The sequence below is a fragment of the Triticum urartu genome, chromosome 5 (genome assembly GCF_003073215.2).
Source record: "Triticum urartu cultivar G1812 chromosome 5, Tu2.1, whole genome shotgun sequence".
Lineage (NCBI taxonomy): Eukaryota > Viridiplantae > Streptophyta > Magnoliopsida > Poales > Poaceae > Triticum > Triticum urartu.
In genome coordinates, this window is record NC_053026.1 from 39,986,009 (window position 1) to 40,006,521 (window position 20,513).

Genomic DNA, 20,513 nt, shown 5'->3' on the forward strand with positions numbered 1-20,513 from the left:
CATTTTCTACATGGTGTTATGAGATAATGGTTCACTCAAGGCAAGTGCTAAAATCAATTAAATATATGCAAACATCCCATGAAACGAGCAATGGTGGCGTTAGTAGCAGAGGAGGGGCGAGGCAGATGCGTCCTCCTCGTTGTTCGCAGAGTAATAATGGACAAGGAGGGGTAAGGTGGGTTGGGGAAAGACTCAGGACGGAAGCAACGACGCACACCGAACGAGCAGGCGGATGGGATCAAAGAGTGAGGAATGGGCATGTTGGTGGTGTGTGGTGATTCATAGTGGAGGCACCGCAGAGGCCATGGAGGAACTCTAGCGACACTAGCGTGAGGAAAACCGAACATCATGGGAAGAGAGGTTACTCAGGAGCACGGGATCGTGGGGGGAAGACGTGCGTCTATTTATGTTTCTATCGGTCACCTCTTTCTCTTTTCTCCGCCGCCGATTTTTTCTGTTGTGTGGACTCAAAGAGGGAGAGAAAAATCGATGGGCGAGGGGAGGTAACGATGGGACGACTACGGATTACCCTTCAATAGTAGAGATTGGGTGGGTTGTTTAGAAGCATTTTGGTCTATGCCTTAGTCATCGGTTGTCATATTTTCGGGAGGATGTCGTGGATGGCCATTATTTGGGATCTGACCGGACCCATGTTATTGAAGCGGAAGTTAGCAAGTGTGACTGTGACATTTGTTCCCATGTCGGCCACAGGTGTCCCCGTCCTATCGACAACAAATTTATCTATGTCAAATATTACTAAAGCAGTGACAAGTAATATGGATATGAGGGAGTACAAAAGTTGTGCTTTTACAATAAAAACCCAGATGTTGTGCTCAGTTGTCAGGTTTCACTAACATTTCAGTTTTGTGTGATTAGCTGGTCAAAAAATAAAACCTAAATTGTTGTAAAAAAAACCTAAACCCCAGCACCTCATTACCCTCCCTTTCTCTGTTCTTCTCGAAGCTGACAACGCACGCATCGACCTCTCCCGATCCCCATCCCTGGTATAGGAAACCCTAAGTCAGTCACCTCCACATCTCTATAAATGTCGGCTTTATCACCAGAAAAAGAAAAGAAAATTAGTAAAACTAGGATAGAAAACACGGAACAAAGGAAATAAATAAATAAATAAATAACAAATGAAGAACCTTATAAAATCTTGGCAAAACAGTGGGGAATGAAAGAAGTCATGCACTAGACCGGCCCAATAGCACGGGGGAAGGTGGGGGGTGCGTATTTGGTACCACATCAAATAAGGAGACCTCCTATTCGGCGCTTCAGGCACTGAAAAGAGAAATCGGTGCTCGCTAGACTAGGTCTTGGACCACGGCCTGGTTCTCTCTCCGCCCTCTCGCACTCTTGCCAGCTTTGCTTTTCTTCGTTCCCTATTCTTGTTGTACTGCAATAATTTGTGCAAGAAAAAAATCATGAATTTGAAGAAGGAGGCAGTTTTGAAAAAAAGGTTGAAAAACCGGTTGACCGTTCGCCATCAAAACCTTAAAATATATGTTTTTGAAAAAAAAATCAGGAATTTTAAGAACAAACAAAGTTCACATTTTTTCTAAAAAAGAAATAAAAAACCCAAAAAATAAAAAGGAGAAAAGACCTGGTCCAGAAAAAACTTAAACAACAGGGGATTGGGCTTGGGCGCCAGTTAGCAGAATAGTCTGTAACTAGCACCTATAGCGCCGAATAGGAAATGCGTCAGATAAGAGAGCAATCACAAGGTCGAGCCGTCTGGGCTAGCCCATTTCAAGTACGAAGATTTTTCTTTTTCATGTCTGTTTTATTTTCTGCTTTTTTATATTTTTATCATGTTTGATTATTTTTATATTTTTAAAAAGGGAAAATATTATAATTTAGAAAAGGAGAACATTTTAAACACGAACATCTTTTGAATTTTTGACCATTTTTAAAAATTCATACATTTTACGAAATTGTGGATATTTTATAAACATGAAAATTTGGAAAATTCGTTTTTTTGCAAATTATGTTTTTCTTCTAAATTCTGAACACTTTTTCAATTTTTAAAAATTTGTTAAAAGGAAAAAATACATAAAAGTAAACAACAGAAAAAATAGACCAATATCTTCTAGAAGGTTCCCAAAACCAAATCATTGTCTACACTGGCTATCGCTTAGGGCCTGTTCGGTTGACAGGGAAAATGGAGGGGTTTGACAGGGATTGGCAGGGATTACATCCTCTACAAGTCAAAACCTCCTACAATCCACCCCAATCCCCCTGTGAGGAGGTGTAACCGAATAAAGCCTTAATGGGATACCCCATTATGCTCATTCGCTTGGTTTCCCCCATGTGATTGCATGTGGTAGAGTGCGACAGATAGTAAACGTCATCCACCAGTCCCATGTTAGACACATGATAGGGAGAATCAAGGTTACTGTTTCGTTGTTGGTTTTTTAGTGGAAGCTGAATGGATTTGGGCCAAAATTGAGATTTCAAAATGATTTGGTAGGTTGTTTAGATACATGTTGGGGTGGGCCTTAGTCCTCAATTGTCGTGTTTTCTCGAGGATGTCAGGGACGACCATTTTTTGGGATCCAACTGGTCCTATATTACCGAAGCGGACGACTGGAAGGTAACAAGTGTGACTTTTTCTTTTTGTCACACCGGCCCTTACAGATGGCCTATCAATTCAAATGGGCTTAAGCAACAATTTTGGACCTCGGTCAAATATTAATACAGAAGCTCTGATCTTTTTCATTAAAAACATGAATGTTGTGTTAAGTCATGGGTTTCACTAACATTTTGGTTTTGTGTAATTAGCTTGTAAGAATAAAGGGGCGTGCTTGTAACGCCCCGGACATGCTCGCCGACGGTCGTTATTTCTGGTGGGATTTAGACTAACCCGACAGATCAATATTAGTCTTTTCTAGTCACTTTGTCCTTATTCATGCGCACACGGAAGCAATTTCTCGGTCGGTCACCCATATTGAAATTACTCCAAGCTGAACATGCTTAACTTGGGAGTTTTTCCGAATGAGCTTCTAGAAAAAAAGAAATTGCTTATTGATATGAGTAGTCTATCATCCCTATTAAGTCAGACTATCACATACATCCCTACTCAGAGGAACCAACGTCCTCGTCCGCCCACACGAAAATTCCCTCTTGGCACATACTACGTCTGTGCGAGCAGTCTGGCACATGTGTCATGCCGTGTGCCATGACGAGTCACAAACGTCATGCACAACATGACCGCGCACCTGACCCTCAAACATCCATGTAACCGCAAGGATCGGTTCTGATACCAACTTGTAACGCGCCGTGTCACGCCCCAAAACATGGTTCGGACGTAACAGCCGCCACACGTTTATAAACAAAAGATTATAAGCGTGTGAGGCCTAAACTAAAACTTTTCACAATAATACACATAATAAGCATGTATTCTTTATTCTAGGGATACATAGCTCTTGCTGAAAATAAACTTTTAAAATACTTCAACTTATTCCCTCCCGACGCGTGCTACGCCTACTGCTCAAAGCCATGTTCAGGATCATTACTGCTTTGGGCTGCAAAAATAGAAATTAAGCAAGGGTGAGTATGATGATTCATACCCAGCAAGTAGCATTTATTCAAGGGTACAAAAGAAGAAAGTGTTATGGATATCACAACGGTGTAATTCAGTTTCAAGGAAATGATACGACAACAATGGACAGATTTAGCGGCGGAAAATAAAGTAGTGCAAAAGGCTGAATTAAAAGATAATATTAAACAGAGTTCAACGGAAATACTGAAAATATTTATAGCGGTGTATAGGGAAAATATTGGTATCACACGTGACCAGCAAGGTTCCCTACCCGGGACTCACAGGGGTGAATATTCACACTTTTACACTCTTAAGAGGGGTACTCCGACATCGACAGCCTCGACCAGAACCATGTGGGTTCCAGAAGAGCAGAGCCCTTTGATCCCCTGAGGCACGACAACTTGACTTACTAGTATGGGTCGTTCCCAAGGATCCATCACCGATACCCTATTCGGAACAAGTGTCGCCCCCAGCGGAGAACTCAGACAGTCCCATACCTGAACTGTGACCAGTTACAATACGTTTGCGGTCGTGACACCAATATAGACAATATGTGAATATGAAAATAAGGAGGTCAGTGGTATGATGAAACTTATGTAGTAATCCTCACGTCTCCGCGTAAGCCCTAATAATCATGACCATTACTTGCTCACCGGAACATGTTTCTCTTCAACAGTACCGTGGCCAACGAACAGAGGACAGTTGCAGAAGAACTCATATATCACGATACAGTGGCTAGCAAAAGAAATACTAGCAACAGTATATCTCTAAATCAGTGTAACAGTGTGCAAGTCGCAGGACCAAGCACAGCAACGGAATATGAACAGAGGAACTGCTACTTGCCTGACAGCAGTACCCGTCTATCACGCGGTTGCGATGGAGAACACCAGCGCGAGCTCCAGTTTCTTCTTCCGTCAGACAACTCTGACTAGTGTGTCGATGGCCCTACGCTACAGCACCTGGTCGCCTTATATGCTGGTAAAAAGTGAGTAGCTTCTTGTGAACGCATTAATCGCCGTCCAGCTGCCGCCGTAACTCCTGCTCGCTCCAAAGGATAAGCTAATGCCCCTTTGCTTCACCTAATGGCTGGTTCGATGCACCTACTAACTCATGCATGGATATGTTTCTAACCAGAGCGAATGACACGTACTTTCTATCTCCCAAGGAAAAGACACGTAGCCATGCAACAAGCCTTCTCATCACTGCATGCAAAAATATCTCCTGCCCTAGACGGTAGTACAACGCAGTACAAGAGCTGGCTGGCCTATGCAGCGAAGGAAATGCAGCTAACCAAGCTAGTCGGCAGGCTACTCGTACATGTATTACGGCAGCTGGGTGACTAGATGGATGCTACATGCATACACTGCGTCGAGTACAGACGATGGATGTGATGCATCGAGTACAGACGATGGATGTGGTGCATGTCATGCATCAGTGTACCTAGGTTGCTCAAGCAAATGTAATACTCCACCATCTTCTAAGCTAGCTTATGTAGAGAAAAGTCTACTACTGATTAGCATGCACGGATTGTAAGATATTAATCAATCCAAAACTATTAACAAATACTAGCTTGTCAGAGCTCCTAGAAGAATGATATTAAGCAAAGTATAATTCTAATGCATTTTAATTATCCTTAAGTAACACACGGGTGTTACACATCAGACATACTCGTCGGCGGTCGTTACTCCTGGCGGGATCTAGACTAGCCCCACAGGTTAATACTATTTTTTTTGTGCACTTTTGTCTTCACTCGTGCACACCCGGGAGCAACATTCCGGTCGGTCATCCATCTTGAAATTACTTCAAGCCGAGCATGCTTAACTTGTGAGTTCTTTCCGAATGCATGGACTCCCGGAAAAAAAAGAAATTCCTTATTGATATGAGTAGTCTTCCATCCTTATTAAAGTCAGTCTATTACAGTGCTACGTGTCGGCCGGCGGATCTATTTAAAAGATCTTCCATATTGCAAACCGTCCGGTCTAGATTGCTCAGCATACGACCCCTCTTTGCAACGAGAGTATTGTTTCAAAAGCAACGGTGGCTATTGCAACAAGAGTTTTGTTTTCAGAAACATCAGTGACTATTGCAACAAGAGTTTTGTTTCAAAAACTTTGATGATTGACGTTGCAAAAAGCATCTCTGCGTATGATCCCTCTTTGAAACAAGAACATTGTTTTAGAAACACCGTTTACTATTGCAACAAGATATTTGTTTCAGAAACATGCCACTCAGGGCTGGGACGAATCCAGTAGGGAGGGCCCCCCAGACATCAACAACACCGACGGAGTAGCCGTGCGACGTGCCACGGGTCGCTGGAATGACGACCGGGCCGCACGGATCTCATGCACTGTTGACGAGAGGCGGCACAGAGAAAAAGGAGGGATGGAAGTGGGGCGGCGAAGCCCTTCCTCGCCGGTGAACGACGACTTCTAGAGCGGGCCGGTGGCGAGCACGGGTGCGCGCATGACACTGGCGAGCATCTCCCTTGTGGTGCTTATTCAGGACGAAAAGATTGAGAGAGATAGGGATAAGGTGGACAAAGGCGTGCCGTTCCAACAGGCGTGGTGGTGGGTCCATAGCGGGAGCCTGTTGCACAACCGAGGCAACAGACGCATGGATGATTATCATTCGGCTGATGATAAGCGTTTTGCAAAAATAAACAGAATCGATAAGAGCCGAACGTCAGGTTTTATGGATTTCAGCCCGAACGTGCTCTAAACCACCGGATCATTTGCACGCATCTTGGAGCAGCCGGAGTTAGCCACATCAGCGCACGATTACGTTCGCGAAATAAGCGAGCCGTCACGAGAGAGCGGACGTCTGGACGCAGCGGCAGCTGAACGCAACTATCCAGCCGCACGTCCAGGCGAGATGATCTGCGCATTAAACTCTTTTGAAATGCAAAAAGATGACATACATCGGTGATCGGTCCATACTTGCCAATACAGTGTCCCCGCGGTTGGCGCATGCAGGTTGCAGAGCAGGTACAGAATTGACGCAAAGGACAGGCGTGCAGGCGCGTCTCCTTTTGACTTTGCGGGCCTTGCTCTGTTTTTACTACAGTGTGCCATGGCTTGATGGTCAACACTGGCGGCGGTGGGGCCTTGCCATGCACGCACACAGAGGACGTGTCCTCGGGGATGTACGATGGGAACGGTGGCGGTGACCGCGCAAGGGACGTGGAGTCGTGGACGAAGTGTGCAGCATGGGCGCTAATGCTCCAGTTTAGTTGCCTAGCAAAAATGAGGTAAAAACGTAGTACGCCATGTTAATTTGGTTATGTGTAGTGGGAAACAGACGCTGCAACTGATTAGTACTCTCCTGCGATGTGTGAGAGTAATCGATCCAAGTCCATCGTCCTAAAGTAATCATGTTAAAAACCAGTACCCATGCAACGGTCGTACATCGTCCTCTGGACTGCGTAGCTTATTTGTGTCAGTCGCATGTCAGTGCGTGGTCATTCGAATACATTAATACGCAGCATATAGATCCCCAACGTTTCTCTATACTTCAAGTAGCACGTTTGGCTGCTACGAATCGCAACGCACTGCGCGCTGTAGATGCGCTGCGTGCAGCGATGCACTTCTCGCCGTCACGAACGCTTTTGTCTCTTCTCTCTCAATCTCCCTTCACAACGCCCACTCGTTCCCATTTCTCGCCCCCATTTCTCTCTCTCTCAGTTCCCGGCGACGAGTCCTCCCTCTCTCTTCCCTGGCGGTTCTCCGGCGTTGTTGCCGGCTGCAATTTTCAGCGGCGCATGGGCGGAGGCAGAGGCTCGGAGCCGGAGGCTCGCGCGCGTCACGCGGCAGTCGGATCTCGATGCCGCGACCTTGTCGACGATGACGAGAAGAGGAACCCACGCACGCCGTGGTGGTACCGCGATTCCGGTGGGACGAAGCTGCCGGAGGTGCTCATGCGGGCCGTTTGCATCCCCCCCCCCCCTCGACATGTGGTGGTGGACGATGGATAGGTCTCGCCAACAGCATCCCGATGCGCGGCCGTGTCGACGATGGTGGTTAGAGCAGCCGCGCGCTTGGTGAAGCCGGAGTTGTTGCTCGGGTGTGTCGGAGGGAGATGCTCGTACGCGCCAGCAAGAGCCCGCCATAGGTGTGGACCCTACACCTTCCCTCGCATCCCCACGTCTCCTCCGCCTACAGCCTACTCCGGTGAGCACCCCCTCTCTTGTTTTTCCAAGTAGCTTGTTGATACAGTGAGTAAGGATATGGGTGTGGCATCGATATTAGTCTTCACTTTCTTGTGCAAATCCCTTTTTTCACAGCTAAACAGCATGTTCCGCCATGTGTATCCCTCATTTTCCATACCAGTTTGCCATGTGCAGCTACAAACATCATGACAACTTTCTGAAAATGGTTTATTACCGGTACATGGCAAATTCTGAAAACAGTAGCACGGCCAATCATGCTCTACTTTTAGGTTCTTATCCATGGCAATGTTGCCATGATTTTTTATTTTATTACCTGTTCATGTCACTTTAAGATAAGCTTGTCATAAAACATGTCAATGTTGCCATGATTTTTTATTTTACAGTAACACGGCGAAGGACCTCGTGTGGGTGGATGCTCCGGCGGCATGCCCGGAGACAGCGGGCGGAGGAGCTCGTGCGTGCCTGCCCTGACAGAGAGGAGCGGAAGATGCTCCTGGAGTGGGAGCACAGCGCTCGTGCTCCGGCGGCTCCGGCGACGTACAAGGAGCTGCATGAGCGCAGAGAGGAGCTTATCTTTTGTTAGATATGTTTCATGCCTCCTCGAGCTCGGCCACCCGCGGCTACGCACTGCTAAGGCATTGGATCCCTTCCGGCAGGTAGCATATTGCTCATCCCCTTCGCTTCAATCTCGTCAGTTCATTTGCAAATTGCCATGTCATGACGCAGTAGAGGCACATCAGAATCTTTTGTTAGAATAGTCTCACTGTAAATTGTTGTTAATTCTATCAGTAAATGCATGTCATCTAACAATCAGTCATGGCAACTTCACATTTTTGTGTGTAGTAGTGTCTGTAATAGCTTTAGAGATGATAAATATAGTCTTCTCTTCTTACCAACCTAATTTACAATCTGTAAATTGTCATGGCAATATATTCTTCTTCTTGTTGCCATGGTGGGCACTTTCACACATTTTTTGGTCATGTTATGTTAAGATGATTTTGTTGCTGAGAAGACAATTTTCACCCAAGTTCACAATCTCCAAAATTGCCATGGCAATTTAGCTCATATTTTTTTGCCATGAGCATGGCAATTTAGCTCATATTTTTTGCCATGAGCATGGCAAATTTTTCTTCTTCTTTCGCAATATGGAAAAAATTTCTTTTCTATATATACAACGATGGCAAGTCTAGTCCATACATCACGGCAAATTTAGTGCATGGACCCTGGCAATATAGTCTTTTTTTTTGCAATGGGCACTTTCACACATTATGTACCTTGGCATGTTATATAGTGATGATTTTGTTGCTGTGATGGCAAATTTTCACTCAAGTTCACTATCTCCAAAATTGCCATGGAAATTTTAGCTCGTTTATTTTTCTGCCATGAGCATGGAATTTTTCTTCTTCTTCTTTTTGCAACATGCCAAAAATGTAGTTGATACTTGCAAAGTTCATGGTAATTTTCATCTCTGTCCTTGTTCATAAAGATTAGCAAATTTATACTGTATAAGGCTCTATACGACAAAATTCATGTGATTTTCTGTGGCACCTTTTTATCTAAAAACATTTGCCATGGCAACATAAGATTTTCAGAAACATGGCAAAGTTTATATATACTCAAAAACATGGCAAACTTGCCATGTCAACTTAATATGTTCAAAAACATGGCAAACTTGCCATGGCAAATTAAGATGTTCAAAAAACATGGCAAATTAATATGTTCAAAAACATGGCAAATTAATATGTTCAAAAACATGGCAAATTAATATGTTCAAAAACATGGCAAACTTCTCTTAAGTAAGTTGTTTAAAAACATGGTAAACATGACAAAGTGCCTTAATTAAGATGTTCAAAAACATGGTAAACTTGCCATGGCAACTTAGGATGTTCAAAAACACGGCAACCTAAGATTGTTCAAAAACATGGCAAACTTGCCATGGCAACTAAAATTGGTATTTTTTATAGATGTGTTTTTTTGCCATGGCAACTAAAAGCATTTTTTGCCATGGCAACTAGAAGCATTTTTTGCCATGGTTCGTTGTGTCTTTTGCCAAGTCCATCCAAAGAATGGTTTTCCATGACAATTAGAAATTAGTTTGAGAACACGACAAGTTTTGATCTTTCAAATTTGTTTTGCCCATGGCAAAAGTTTTTGATCCTTTGTAATTTGTTCTGCGATGGTGATTACATGTACGATATCACTACAACTTCAGATGTTTTCTCCATTTTTGAAATTTTTCAATGCGTCTACAGAAACATTTTTTCTCCATAATTTTTTTTTTGCATATGTTGCCATGATGGCAACTTTCGTAGTGTAAACTTCATGGCAACTTTTTTCATAGTGTAAACTTTGTAGTGATGGCTACTTAAAATGTTTTTTAAAATGTTTCCATGAACATGACACTTTTATTAAAAAAAGGTAGTGTCATGTCATATCTTCATTCGAAGAATGTTGCAATTTTTTACTTTTCTTGCCATGGCAATTTCTACTCTTATTTTCCATGGCACCTTCACACTTATTTTTGCCATGGCAAAATTTAGATTTATTGTCATGGCAACACTATCTATACTGCCATGGCAAAATTTTCTTTTACATACAAGTCAAAGTATTTATTTTAGTCTATCATGGCAAATTAAACTTAGTTTCTATTGTCATGGCAAATTATTTATTTTACCTTTTATTGCAATGGCATTTTTTACGTTTTCTTTTATACTGTTTTATTGCAAAATTGTTGGTCACAACAAAAAGCCCAGATTTTCTTTTTCGTAGCACAGCAAAAAGTGGGCTTTTATTTGTCACAGAAATAAAAATCCAGGCTTTTCTCATTTGTTTTCTTATATTGGGCTTTCTTTTCTGTTTTTCAGAGAAAAAAGACCAACGATGAGGTGGCCTTCGGGCTGGGGTGCCAAACGAAATTGTTCGTGGAGTCATCCCTCGTCGAACGCACGTGCGTTATCGGCGTCCAATCTCTACTATCTAAATTCTAAATAAAAGAAACGTAAGGTTCCCTCTTCCCTCTTACGTCAATTCTTTCGTCCAACCTTCCGTCAACAAGTGATCCCTCGCCTTCGTCGCCCCTAATAAAAGGAAACACAATCTTTTTCTCGAATATGCACGAGTGTGCATATCATTCATTAAAGAAGAGAGGGGAAAGAGCCCCGAATCCACAAGTCCACAGTTACATGATTATTTACATTCGGACTTCGCCCGAGACCACCCCAAACTTACAAAGGACTACTCGGTATTGCCCCGCGCTACCTGCTCTACTTCGAAGCCTACCATGTCGCCTTTGAACATTCCGGCCTTTGCCCATAGTCTACCTTCATCCTGGATGCATTGAATGGTTCGCGGGACGGACGGCCTCTCGCCATTAAAGACCACATTATTCCTGTGTTTCCAGATCATCCATATCCCAAGAAGGCACTTGGCTTTATGAGCACATCCACTGGTTGAGTTCCCGTCCTGCCTCAACGCTCATTGTTGTATTTGTTCGTTTTGCCTCGGTTCCAGGTCCAACCTCCTCGTTAGTCGGCCCATGCTCGACCAGATCTGCCTCGCGAATACACAATCCATCATCAGGTGCTGCATGGTTTCGTTGTGTTGGTTGCATAATGGACATGAATCCTGGTGGGGTAGTCCACGTCGAGCTAGTCTATCCGAAGTCCAGCATCTGTTTCTTAGCGCCAGCCAAGAGAAAAATCAGCATCGCCTTGGCGCCTTAGTCTGCCAGGAAAACGTAGCAGTTGGGGACACCTCTCTCCCCATGAATCTCGCCGCATATGCCGAACGGGCCGAGAACTCGCCGTTCTGTTCCCACATCCACCTCACTGTGTCTTCCATCTCATCCAACAGTTGCACCTCCGCTACTCTTGGCCAAAGATTCAGGAACTCATCTATAGCCTCTGGAGATAGGTCAGTGCCAACATCATGTGCCCAGCTGTTATTGTCTAGCGCCTCCGCCACCAACTTGTTTTTACGCACTATTCAGGACTCGACTGTAGATGCGCGGGGCCAGCTCAGCCACCCGAAAGCCATCAATCCATCTATCTTCCCAAAAGAGTGTATTCATGCCGTTGCCGATCGATGTTCGTGCACCTGCTTGTACCAAGGCTTGTGAGTCAGTTGGCACGATGATAGTGAACTCTGCCAGGGCCTTTCCTTGTCTACCCTTTGAAGCCATGGCCATCACGCCCGTAGTGCTTTATTCAACCAAAATAGATTCGGAAGTCCCAAGCCTCCTGCCCATTTGGGTGTACAAACTTCGCTCCACGCGACCATACAAGACCCACCATGTGCATCCTTCTTCCCACACCGAAGGAAGCCCCTGCAGATCTTGGTTAGCGCTACCAATGTCTTCCTTGGCAGGTCTAGAGCCAGCATCGAGTGCACCGGGATGGCACAGAGTACCGATTGGATCAGCAACAACCTGCTACTTTTTGGCAGCAAGGCTGCCTTCCACATTGGCAAGCAATCAACCACTTTGTCTACCAGATCCTGAAGTTGCGCCACGGTGGGTTTTCTTATAGTGAGCGGCATGCCCAGATACTTGCACGGGAAGTTTGCATTGCCACATCCAAGGGAAGACGAGACCAGATCCATCTCCACCCGAGAGCATCTAATCGGTACCAAAATAAAAGATCAATATGCCATATGTTCTTATTGTTTCCTAGTGATCCGTGCCTCTTTTGAGGATCTTCAGTAAGGATGATTTGTTAATATTGTGGTGCTCTATCCATCCATGTCCTGGTTTGCAATTATGGAGTACCCTAGCTTGGGTCAATCGAGCTCTACTTTTGCTATTTCGTGAATCCTGACAGATTGTTGACTCGTTAGCGATTTTGCCGAGGATGTTGTTGTTGATCCGTGCATGCTATGTTGTTGTTCTTGCCATGTCTAGCTTCTATAATATGTATTCTTGATGGGTGTATTCTTAGGTTGTCATGCCTTGCTCTGTAGTGAGAGCATCGAGCTCGTGAACATGCCTACTCGTTAACATATTTGCATGCTCCAGTTTTTCTCTAAGTCTGAGATCTGATTATATTTTTGCCATGTTCACATGCTTGCGATTGTATTTTCTGATCCCTTTTGGCTCAAGGTCACTAAGGGAATTTTGTTAAGTGCTTTGAGTAGTTTCATGCCATGTGTTGCTTTGCCATTTTAAGTTCCTGTAGCATATGGTTTTCATGCTCCAAAGTGTGCTACCTAATGTTAAATTCCAGACTTGTGTTAATTTCACTAAGTCTGAAACCTGTTTATCATTTGCACTTTTGCCATGCTTGTTTGAACCTGTTAATGGATGATTTGGCCGTAGCTCAGTGTTCATCTTTTGTCAAGCATCATGAGTGGATCCCTGCCATGTATTTTGTTGCCATGTTTGAGTGCTGTAGCATAATTATCTTGATGCATTTTCTTGGCTACTTGCTGTTTATCGCAGACCGGTGCCATAATTGTTTTGCTTGCCATTTCCAAAGCGTGCATCCGATTCCGGTGATCTTTATATCGATTTCAACCGAAATCACCTCACCTTTACAATGGCACTCTTGGATTTCCAAGTTGAGGCCAGGTTCAATCATCCTTTGTCAAATCTTGCATATGCATCACATATCGCATCCCGCATAGCATACCATGTTTGCATCATGTCGTTCGAGCATTGCACGTGTTTGATTGTGTTCCTTTTGCTTGTTTGTCTTGTTTGGGTAGAACCGGGAGACGAGTTCGCTAACGAGGAGCCCGTTGAGTTTGCTTACGAGGATCAAGTCAACTCTGACAACTTTGTAGGCAAGATAATCATACCCTCGAAATCACTTCTATCTTTGCTTGCTAGATGCTCACTCTTTTGCTATGCCTATGCTACGATGCCTACCACATGCTTATCATGCCTCCTAAATTGCCATGTCAAATCTCTAACCCACCATGTCCTAGCAAGCCGTTGATTGGCTATGTTACCGCTTTGCTCAGCCCCTCTTATAGCGTTGCTAGTTGCAGGTGAAGATTGGAGATCGTTCCTTATTGGAACATTGTTTATATTTGGGATATCATTATATTATCTTGTTATCTTAATGCACCTATATACTGGTAAAGGGTGGAAGGCTCGGCCTTTTGCCTAGTGTTTTGTTCCACTCTTGCCGTCCTAGTTTCCGTCATATCGGTGTTATGTTCCCGGATTTTGCGTTCCTTATGCGGTTGGGTGATAATGGGAACCCCTTGACAGTTCGCCTTGAATAAAACTCTTCCAGCAATGCCAACTTTGGTTTTACCATTTGCCACCTAGCCTTTTTCCCTTGGGTTTCGCGGACTCAAGGGTCATCTTTATTTTAACCCCCCTGGGCTAGTGCTTCTCTAAGTGTTGGTCGAACCGAGCGATGTCCGGGGCTACCCGGGGCAACTCTGGGCTGGCCTACCCGACGTCTTGCTCATCCGGTGTGCCCTGAGAACGAGATATGTGCAGCTCCTATCAGGATTTGTCGGCACATCTGGGTGGTGTTGCTGGTTTAGTTTTACCCTTGTCGAGGATGTCTTGTAGAACCGGGATACCGAGTCTGATCGGAATGTCTCGGGAGAAGGTTTATCCTTCGTTGACCATGAGAGCTTGTGATGGGCTAAGTTAGGACTCCCCTGCAGAGATTTGAACTTTCGAAAGCCGTGCTCGCGGTTATGGGCAGATGAGAATTTGTTAATGTCCGGTTGTAGATAACATGAACCTTAACTTAATTAAAATGAATCAACCGCGTGTGTAACCGTGATGGTCTCTTCTCGGCGGAGTCCGGGAAGTGAACACGGTGTTGGAGTAATGTTTGTCGTAGGTTGTTCTTTAGTTCTTCGTTCGTGCTTCGCCTTCTCTTCTCGCTCTCTTTTGCGAACAGGTTAGCCACCATATTTGCTAGTTGCTTGCTGCAGCTCCACATATTACCCTGCCTTACCTATAAGCTTAAATAGACTTGATCGCGAGGGTGCGAGATTGCTGAGTCCCCGTGGCTCACAGATTACTTCCAAACCAGATGTAGGGCCCGATGATTCCGTTCCAGATGATGCGCTTGAGCTCAAGTGGGAGTTCGATGAAGCCTCCCGTCGTTACTATGTGTCTTTCCCAGATGATCAGTAGTGGTGCCCAGTTGGGGCGGTCGGGACCATGTCGCTTGTTGGGGTTGATCTTTTATTTTGGTATCGTAGTCGGACCATGAGTGTATTAGATGATTGTAATGTTATTCATGTACTTTGTGTGACGTGGCGAGTGTAAGCCAACTATGTACATTTTCCCCTATTATCTATTTACATGGGTTGTTGTGAAGATTACCTTACTTGCGACATTGCTTTCAATGCGGTTATGCCTCTAAGTCGTGCTTCGACACGTAGGAGATATAGCCGCATCGAGGGCGTTACAAAGATCAAGAAAGGAAGAATATTTAATTTGCCTCATTGCTATGAAGTGTTGAAGGATGATGAGAAATGGAAGAAGCGTGAAAATTTGGATGATTTGCATTTGAGCAACAAACGGAAGCGAACAATTAAGTTGGATGATGATGATGAGGATGATGATGCATCAAGTGATGACGGCAAGAGAAGCCCCACACCCAACTCGGTTTCATACTCGAAGCCAAAGCGACCGGATGGGTACAAGAAAGACAAAACCGAAAATAAGAAGAGGAAAGGAGATGATGAGCTCAAAAATGCTATGGAAGCAATTGTGAAGGCAAGAAAAGAAGCCAACGAGGTGAGGAAAATGGCAAGGAACCAAGATGCCGCAGCCGAGGAGAGGAGGTTGGAGGCCGAGGAGAGGAGGGTGGCGGCCGAGGAGAGAAAGGTGGCTTTGGAGGAGAGGAAGGTGAGCAATGAGGAGCGAACAAGATTGTTGGAATGGGAGAAGCACCAATGAGGTGCAAAAGGAGTATGTCAATATTGCCCGTGAAGAAGTCTTGATCCAAAAAAGAGCCATGATTCGCGCAATGGGTGGCGGTGGCCTTGGCGCCATGGGTGGCGGTGGCATCGGCGCCATGGGTGGCATGGGTGGCTTCGGAGGTACCGTGGGTGGTGCAATGGGAGGCATGGCTGGCTTTGGAGCACCCCCCGACGCTATGGCCACCATGGGAGGCATGAGTTTTGCTTCTCTCATGGGAGACATGGGTGCACCTCCGGCCGTCATGGGCGGGATGTCTTTTGATGTGCCTCCTCGCACACATTTCCATGAAGATGCCATTGAAGATCTTGCCAACACCGTCGGAGCTTCACGTGATGCGGTGCGCGATGATGAAGATTCATCTTCGGAGGCGGAAGAATCGTCTTTCGAAGACGAGGACGAGGACGAGGACGAGGACGAGGAATGATGTGTCTTTCATTTGTGTATTGAACTTGATTTGCATTTTGAACTTGGTTGGATGAACTTGTGGGCATGATTTTGAACTTGTGGGCATGAAATTTTCTTCATCAACTTATTTGTGTGAAATTTTATATGTCATGTTCATTGCATTTTGAATGTTTCATCAAATTTTGTGTTTAAAATGCAATATGCAATGCATCGGCGAGTCGCGCGCGCTGCATTTTTGCGCGCTGCTGGAGCGGCGCGCGCGCTGCATTTTAGCGCGGCCGCTGGAGTCAGCGTTGCGCGCCGCACCAAACCAGGCGATGGACGCGCGCCAAATCAGATTTTTGTGCGCGGCGCGCGCGGCGCCTGTTGGAGATGCTCTAAGGCTGTAACCCCAAATGACGAGCCCGGCGTGATCGATGAAGACTATTATGGCGGGGAGCTGTGCGTCCCCAAGCAACCACCACCTCGCTACGGCCAGGGCCGGCCCACAGATATACGGGCCCAGGGGCAAGACAGCAATAAGGGGTCCTTGTTTACTCAAAAGCTCAACATATTTTCTATTTCAAAAGCAAAGTAAATATCCAGTAGCCTGATGTTCTTAATCTGGACTCTAGAACTGACAACACAATTTATTTATCAATCAAGTGAACTACAATGTTTATTACAGGACCCTTGTCAACTAAAATATCCCTAGCCTTATCATCCAGATTGTCCCAGTGTCGTGGATCAAAAATAGCAACAGCGAATGATTGTTCATTGACACTCGGTGATTTGGTGAATGAGCTACGCTCACTACAATTATTTTCACCCTTGTTCTTATCATCTCCGGCAGCATCTGTATTCTCGGTTGATTGCTCTTCAACACTTACTATGACCAATTTCAGGGGATCTCTACAAGAACTACTAATTCTGAAAATTTGTCAATTGATCCTTTTAGGGATCTGCTTTTCTCTCTTCCTTTTGTTACTACCGGATACATATTTTCTAGAGGACATGTCACTAGCTAAACAAGAACAAGCATCATAAATTGATTAATACAAGGAGCAAAAACACCTGGATATGGATTGATGTGGATGTAAGCGGCCAGCAGTCCCACGGGTAGCAGTCAACACAAATGAGAATATAACACCATGAACTGAATAATCCCCCGTTCTCCAGTTCTCCTAATATCCTGATTACGAGGACTCTCTCACACTTAGATCCACTGAAGTTTAAAGAGCAAAAGAAGACCTATCCAGGCAGATGTGGAGTCGTCAGATGGGCAGAGCAATTTAATAGAGGAGGAATGAGATTATGAGAAGGAAGAAAAGAAGAACACACATACTGTTTCCATGTTTCCAAAGTCTACTTGATGGGGAACGAGCAGCACATTGAGATAGGAAGGACAGCCCATTGGGGAGCGGATTTGCGCAATTAATGGCCGCCGGCGACCTTGGAAACGGAAACGGGAACGGCGGCGCTGTTCTTTTTTTTAGTATCAGTACAGACACAAGCGCTCATATACACGCATACACTCACCCCTATGAACGCACACACGCACACCCTACCCCTATGAGCACCTCCAAGAGACTGAGCCGGCATATCATCTTGAGATTTACGAAGTCACCGTAGGCGCCTCGTCGTCAACGGGAACGTCTCCTCCCACTGAAAGCACATCGCCGGAAATCCTGAAATAAATTCAGGAATAATGCGAGCACCAGGATTTGAACCCTGGTGGGTTGGGGATACCACTGTCCACCTAACAAACTCAACCACAGGTGTTCTGTGAGTCTGGGATTTGGAGAAGAGGCTGAGTCGAGGAGCCGGGAACGATGGACGCTGAACGGGCCTTTTTACTCTGGCTGTTTTTCTGGGCTTCCTACTACATAAATAATACCTGGGCTGAGGCCCCTGCCTTCCGGGGGCCCAGGGCGGGCGCCCCGTTTGCCCGGCCTATGGGCCGGGCCTGGCTACGGCTCCAAATCAGGGAGTATCGCTTCCCGGCTAAAGAGACCACACCACTGCCTGGAGCCGCCGGCAGGCTTCGCCTTTGTCGTGAGCGGATAGAGACAAGGAGGGACAACAGTACGTATGCCATGCAAAGCGCCCAATCTATTTGACAGGCATTTGACTTTTTCATTCAGATAATCTATGATTCTCTAGCTATATGTCTCATGGTGTACGTGATGCCTTCAGTCCACATAATACGTTTTACTGACATTTAGCTTTTTGATTGAGGACCTGTGATTCTCCAGCTACATGTCTCTGTTTACGTGATACCTTTCTCTGAACATTGTTTTCATTATATACATAACCACCACTCAGGCCATTACAAAAGAGAAGTTCTCATTACTCATTGTCTTTCTCGTGATTTCTGTTAGGGCCACCTACCACACATGCATATACACCATGTTTATCTAATGTAATTTGATGTTGTTTACATGCGACACAAAAGAGTTAAGTGTGCACTCGAAAAAAATTTGCTTTGCGGGTACACATTTGCTCAAGGACTGGTCTATTGAACTTTCAACGATTTCGATTGGTCACTCAGATAATCTTTTCTCCTTTTGTTGATATATGTCTCAAAGAGATTCGTCATTCCCTTTTTTTGTGTTATGTTTTCAACGTGAAGAATTTCATACTTTTGTAGTGGAGCCATCCAAATATATATTACGAGTTTCTCAAAATAATCATCAAGACGTAAAATCATATATGCATATTGTTTCCTGTATTTTTTATGTGAGCAGAAGTTTTAGATTTGGGACCAGCTTATTGCATGATCACTAAGAAATTATTGTATAGTTTATCATTTATATTTTATTGTGTCTGTGTAAACAAGAATTTTGTTGGTTATTTGGCCTCACAAAGGTTCTTTCTTGAACAGAGCTTCATGTGCCTGGCCGCTGCTGAGAAAATCGACCAGCAAAGAACATGAACGAAGATGGTGATAAGACAGGAAGGAGCCGAGTATGCCACATCCGGATATGATGGTTTCCCCTTTGTTCTCTTCCCTCTTTCTTCGTAAGTGAATGATTTTAGATTGTTGGGCATTATTCAATTGCTACTAGGAATTTTCTATCCTAATTACTTCATTAGATTCTGTTCACCTTTTGAAGTTTTAGTTTGTGCAAGAAAAGGCACCGAGAGCACGTGACTCCGATTGAGGATTCACACAATAAACAACCAAAAGTAGTGGACACTGTTTATCATCTAAGATACTCATGATGATGTTGCACATGAGAAAGTAAAGAGTAAAGGCTGATCATGCTGATAATGTTGACCAGATTTAGATGGTTAAACAGTTGGGACTTGGGAGTACAAGCTCAAGCCATTGAGATAGTTCAAGGTATACATTGTCCAGGTTTTCATGCATTCCAGACTATTGGTTCATGGACTCTCTGAAGTTTGATTCATCATCTGAGATCTGGACAAACGCACAACTTTGCTTAAATGGAAACTACATGGCCCGGGTTTTCTTTTAGTGTTTTATATCAAATAAATGGAAATATATTTGCACAATGATCGGTTGCTACTACAAAGAATGTGTTAATTAATGGGCAGTGGAATGGGATTAGGCCTCACAATTTACAAACAACTCAAAGAATTGAAGTAACCAAAGTATGTGTCACACTTGGATATCTTTTTTTTTAGAAAAGGAGGATGACCCTCGGCCTCTGCATCTGGGCGATGCATACGGTTACTTTATTAATTATTCTCACAAGACCTTACAAAGTCATACAACATCAAGACTAAAGCCACCGTCTAAGCAACAACCGTCGCTACACCTATTCAATTGATGAAGGGGCGCTGATAGCCTGGGCCTAATACCAAACAGACATCGCAGCCAAACCTAAACATCTAAGACTTGAGGTCCCAACCAGGACGCCTGCCTGGTATGGGGCACCTACCAGTCCGGCGCACTCCTCTACCAGGACGCCTGCCGGTTATGAGGCCGCCGCAGCCACCTGCCACGAGTCCATCTTCAGAGCTGTACTGTTGCATCTACCGTGGCAGGTCTCTCTGCCATCGACGCCACCACGACGCCACCACGACGCCAGACAGCGTCGTCCTCCTGCGCGAGTCCATCCTCCCACACCGAACTTCGAATCTGCACTACGCCACGCCGTCAAGATCCGTCGCCATCAATGTATGGATGAAGCACCGCTCCACCAAAGAAACCATCCGCTAGTCCCGCGAAGCAAGGCGCGGCACCAAGTAGAACGCCGAAGCGCACCGCCACCACGCCACCAGCAGCCGCGCCACCAAGAGCTGTTCCCAGCCGCCGCCTTCAAGAAGGAGCACGACACCAGGATGTCGTCGACGCCCAATACAGGGGAACAAAAGCTTTCGCCATAGCTCGAGGAGGAGGCGGAAGGGAGAGGATCCACCCCAAAGCCTCCAGGAAGGGGATCGGCGCCAAAGGCGTCGACTTTGGGGAGGCCGCCGCGCCAGCCAAGGGTTTCCCCCGGAACCTCACCCACACGCCGGATCCGCCAGGCCGGCCATAGGGGACGCCGAAAGCA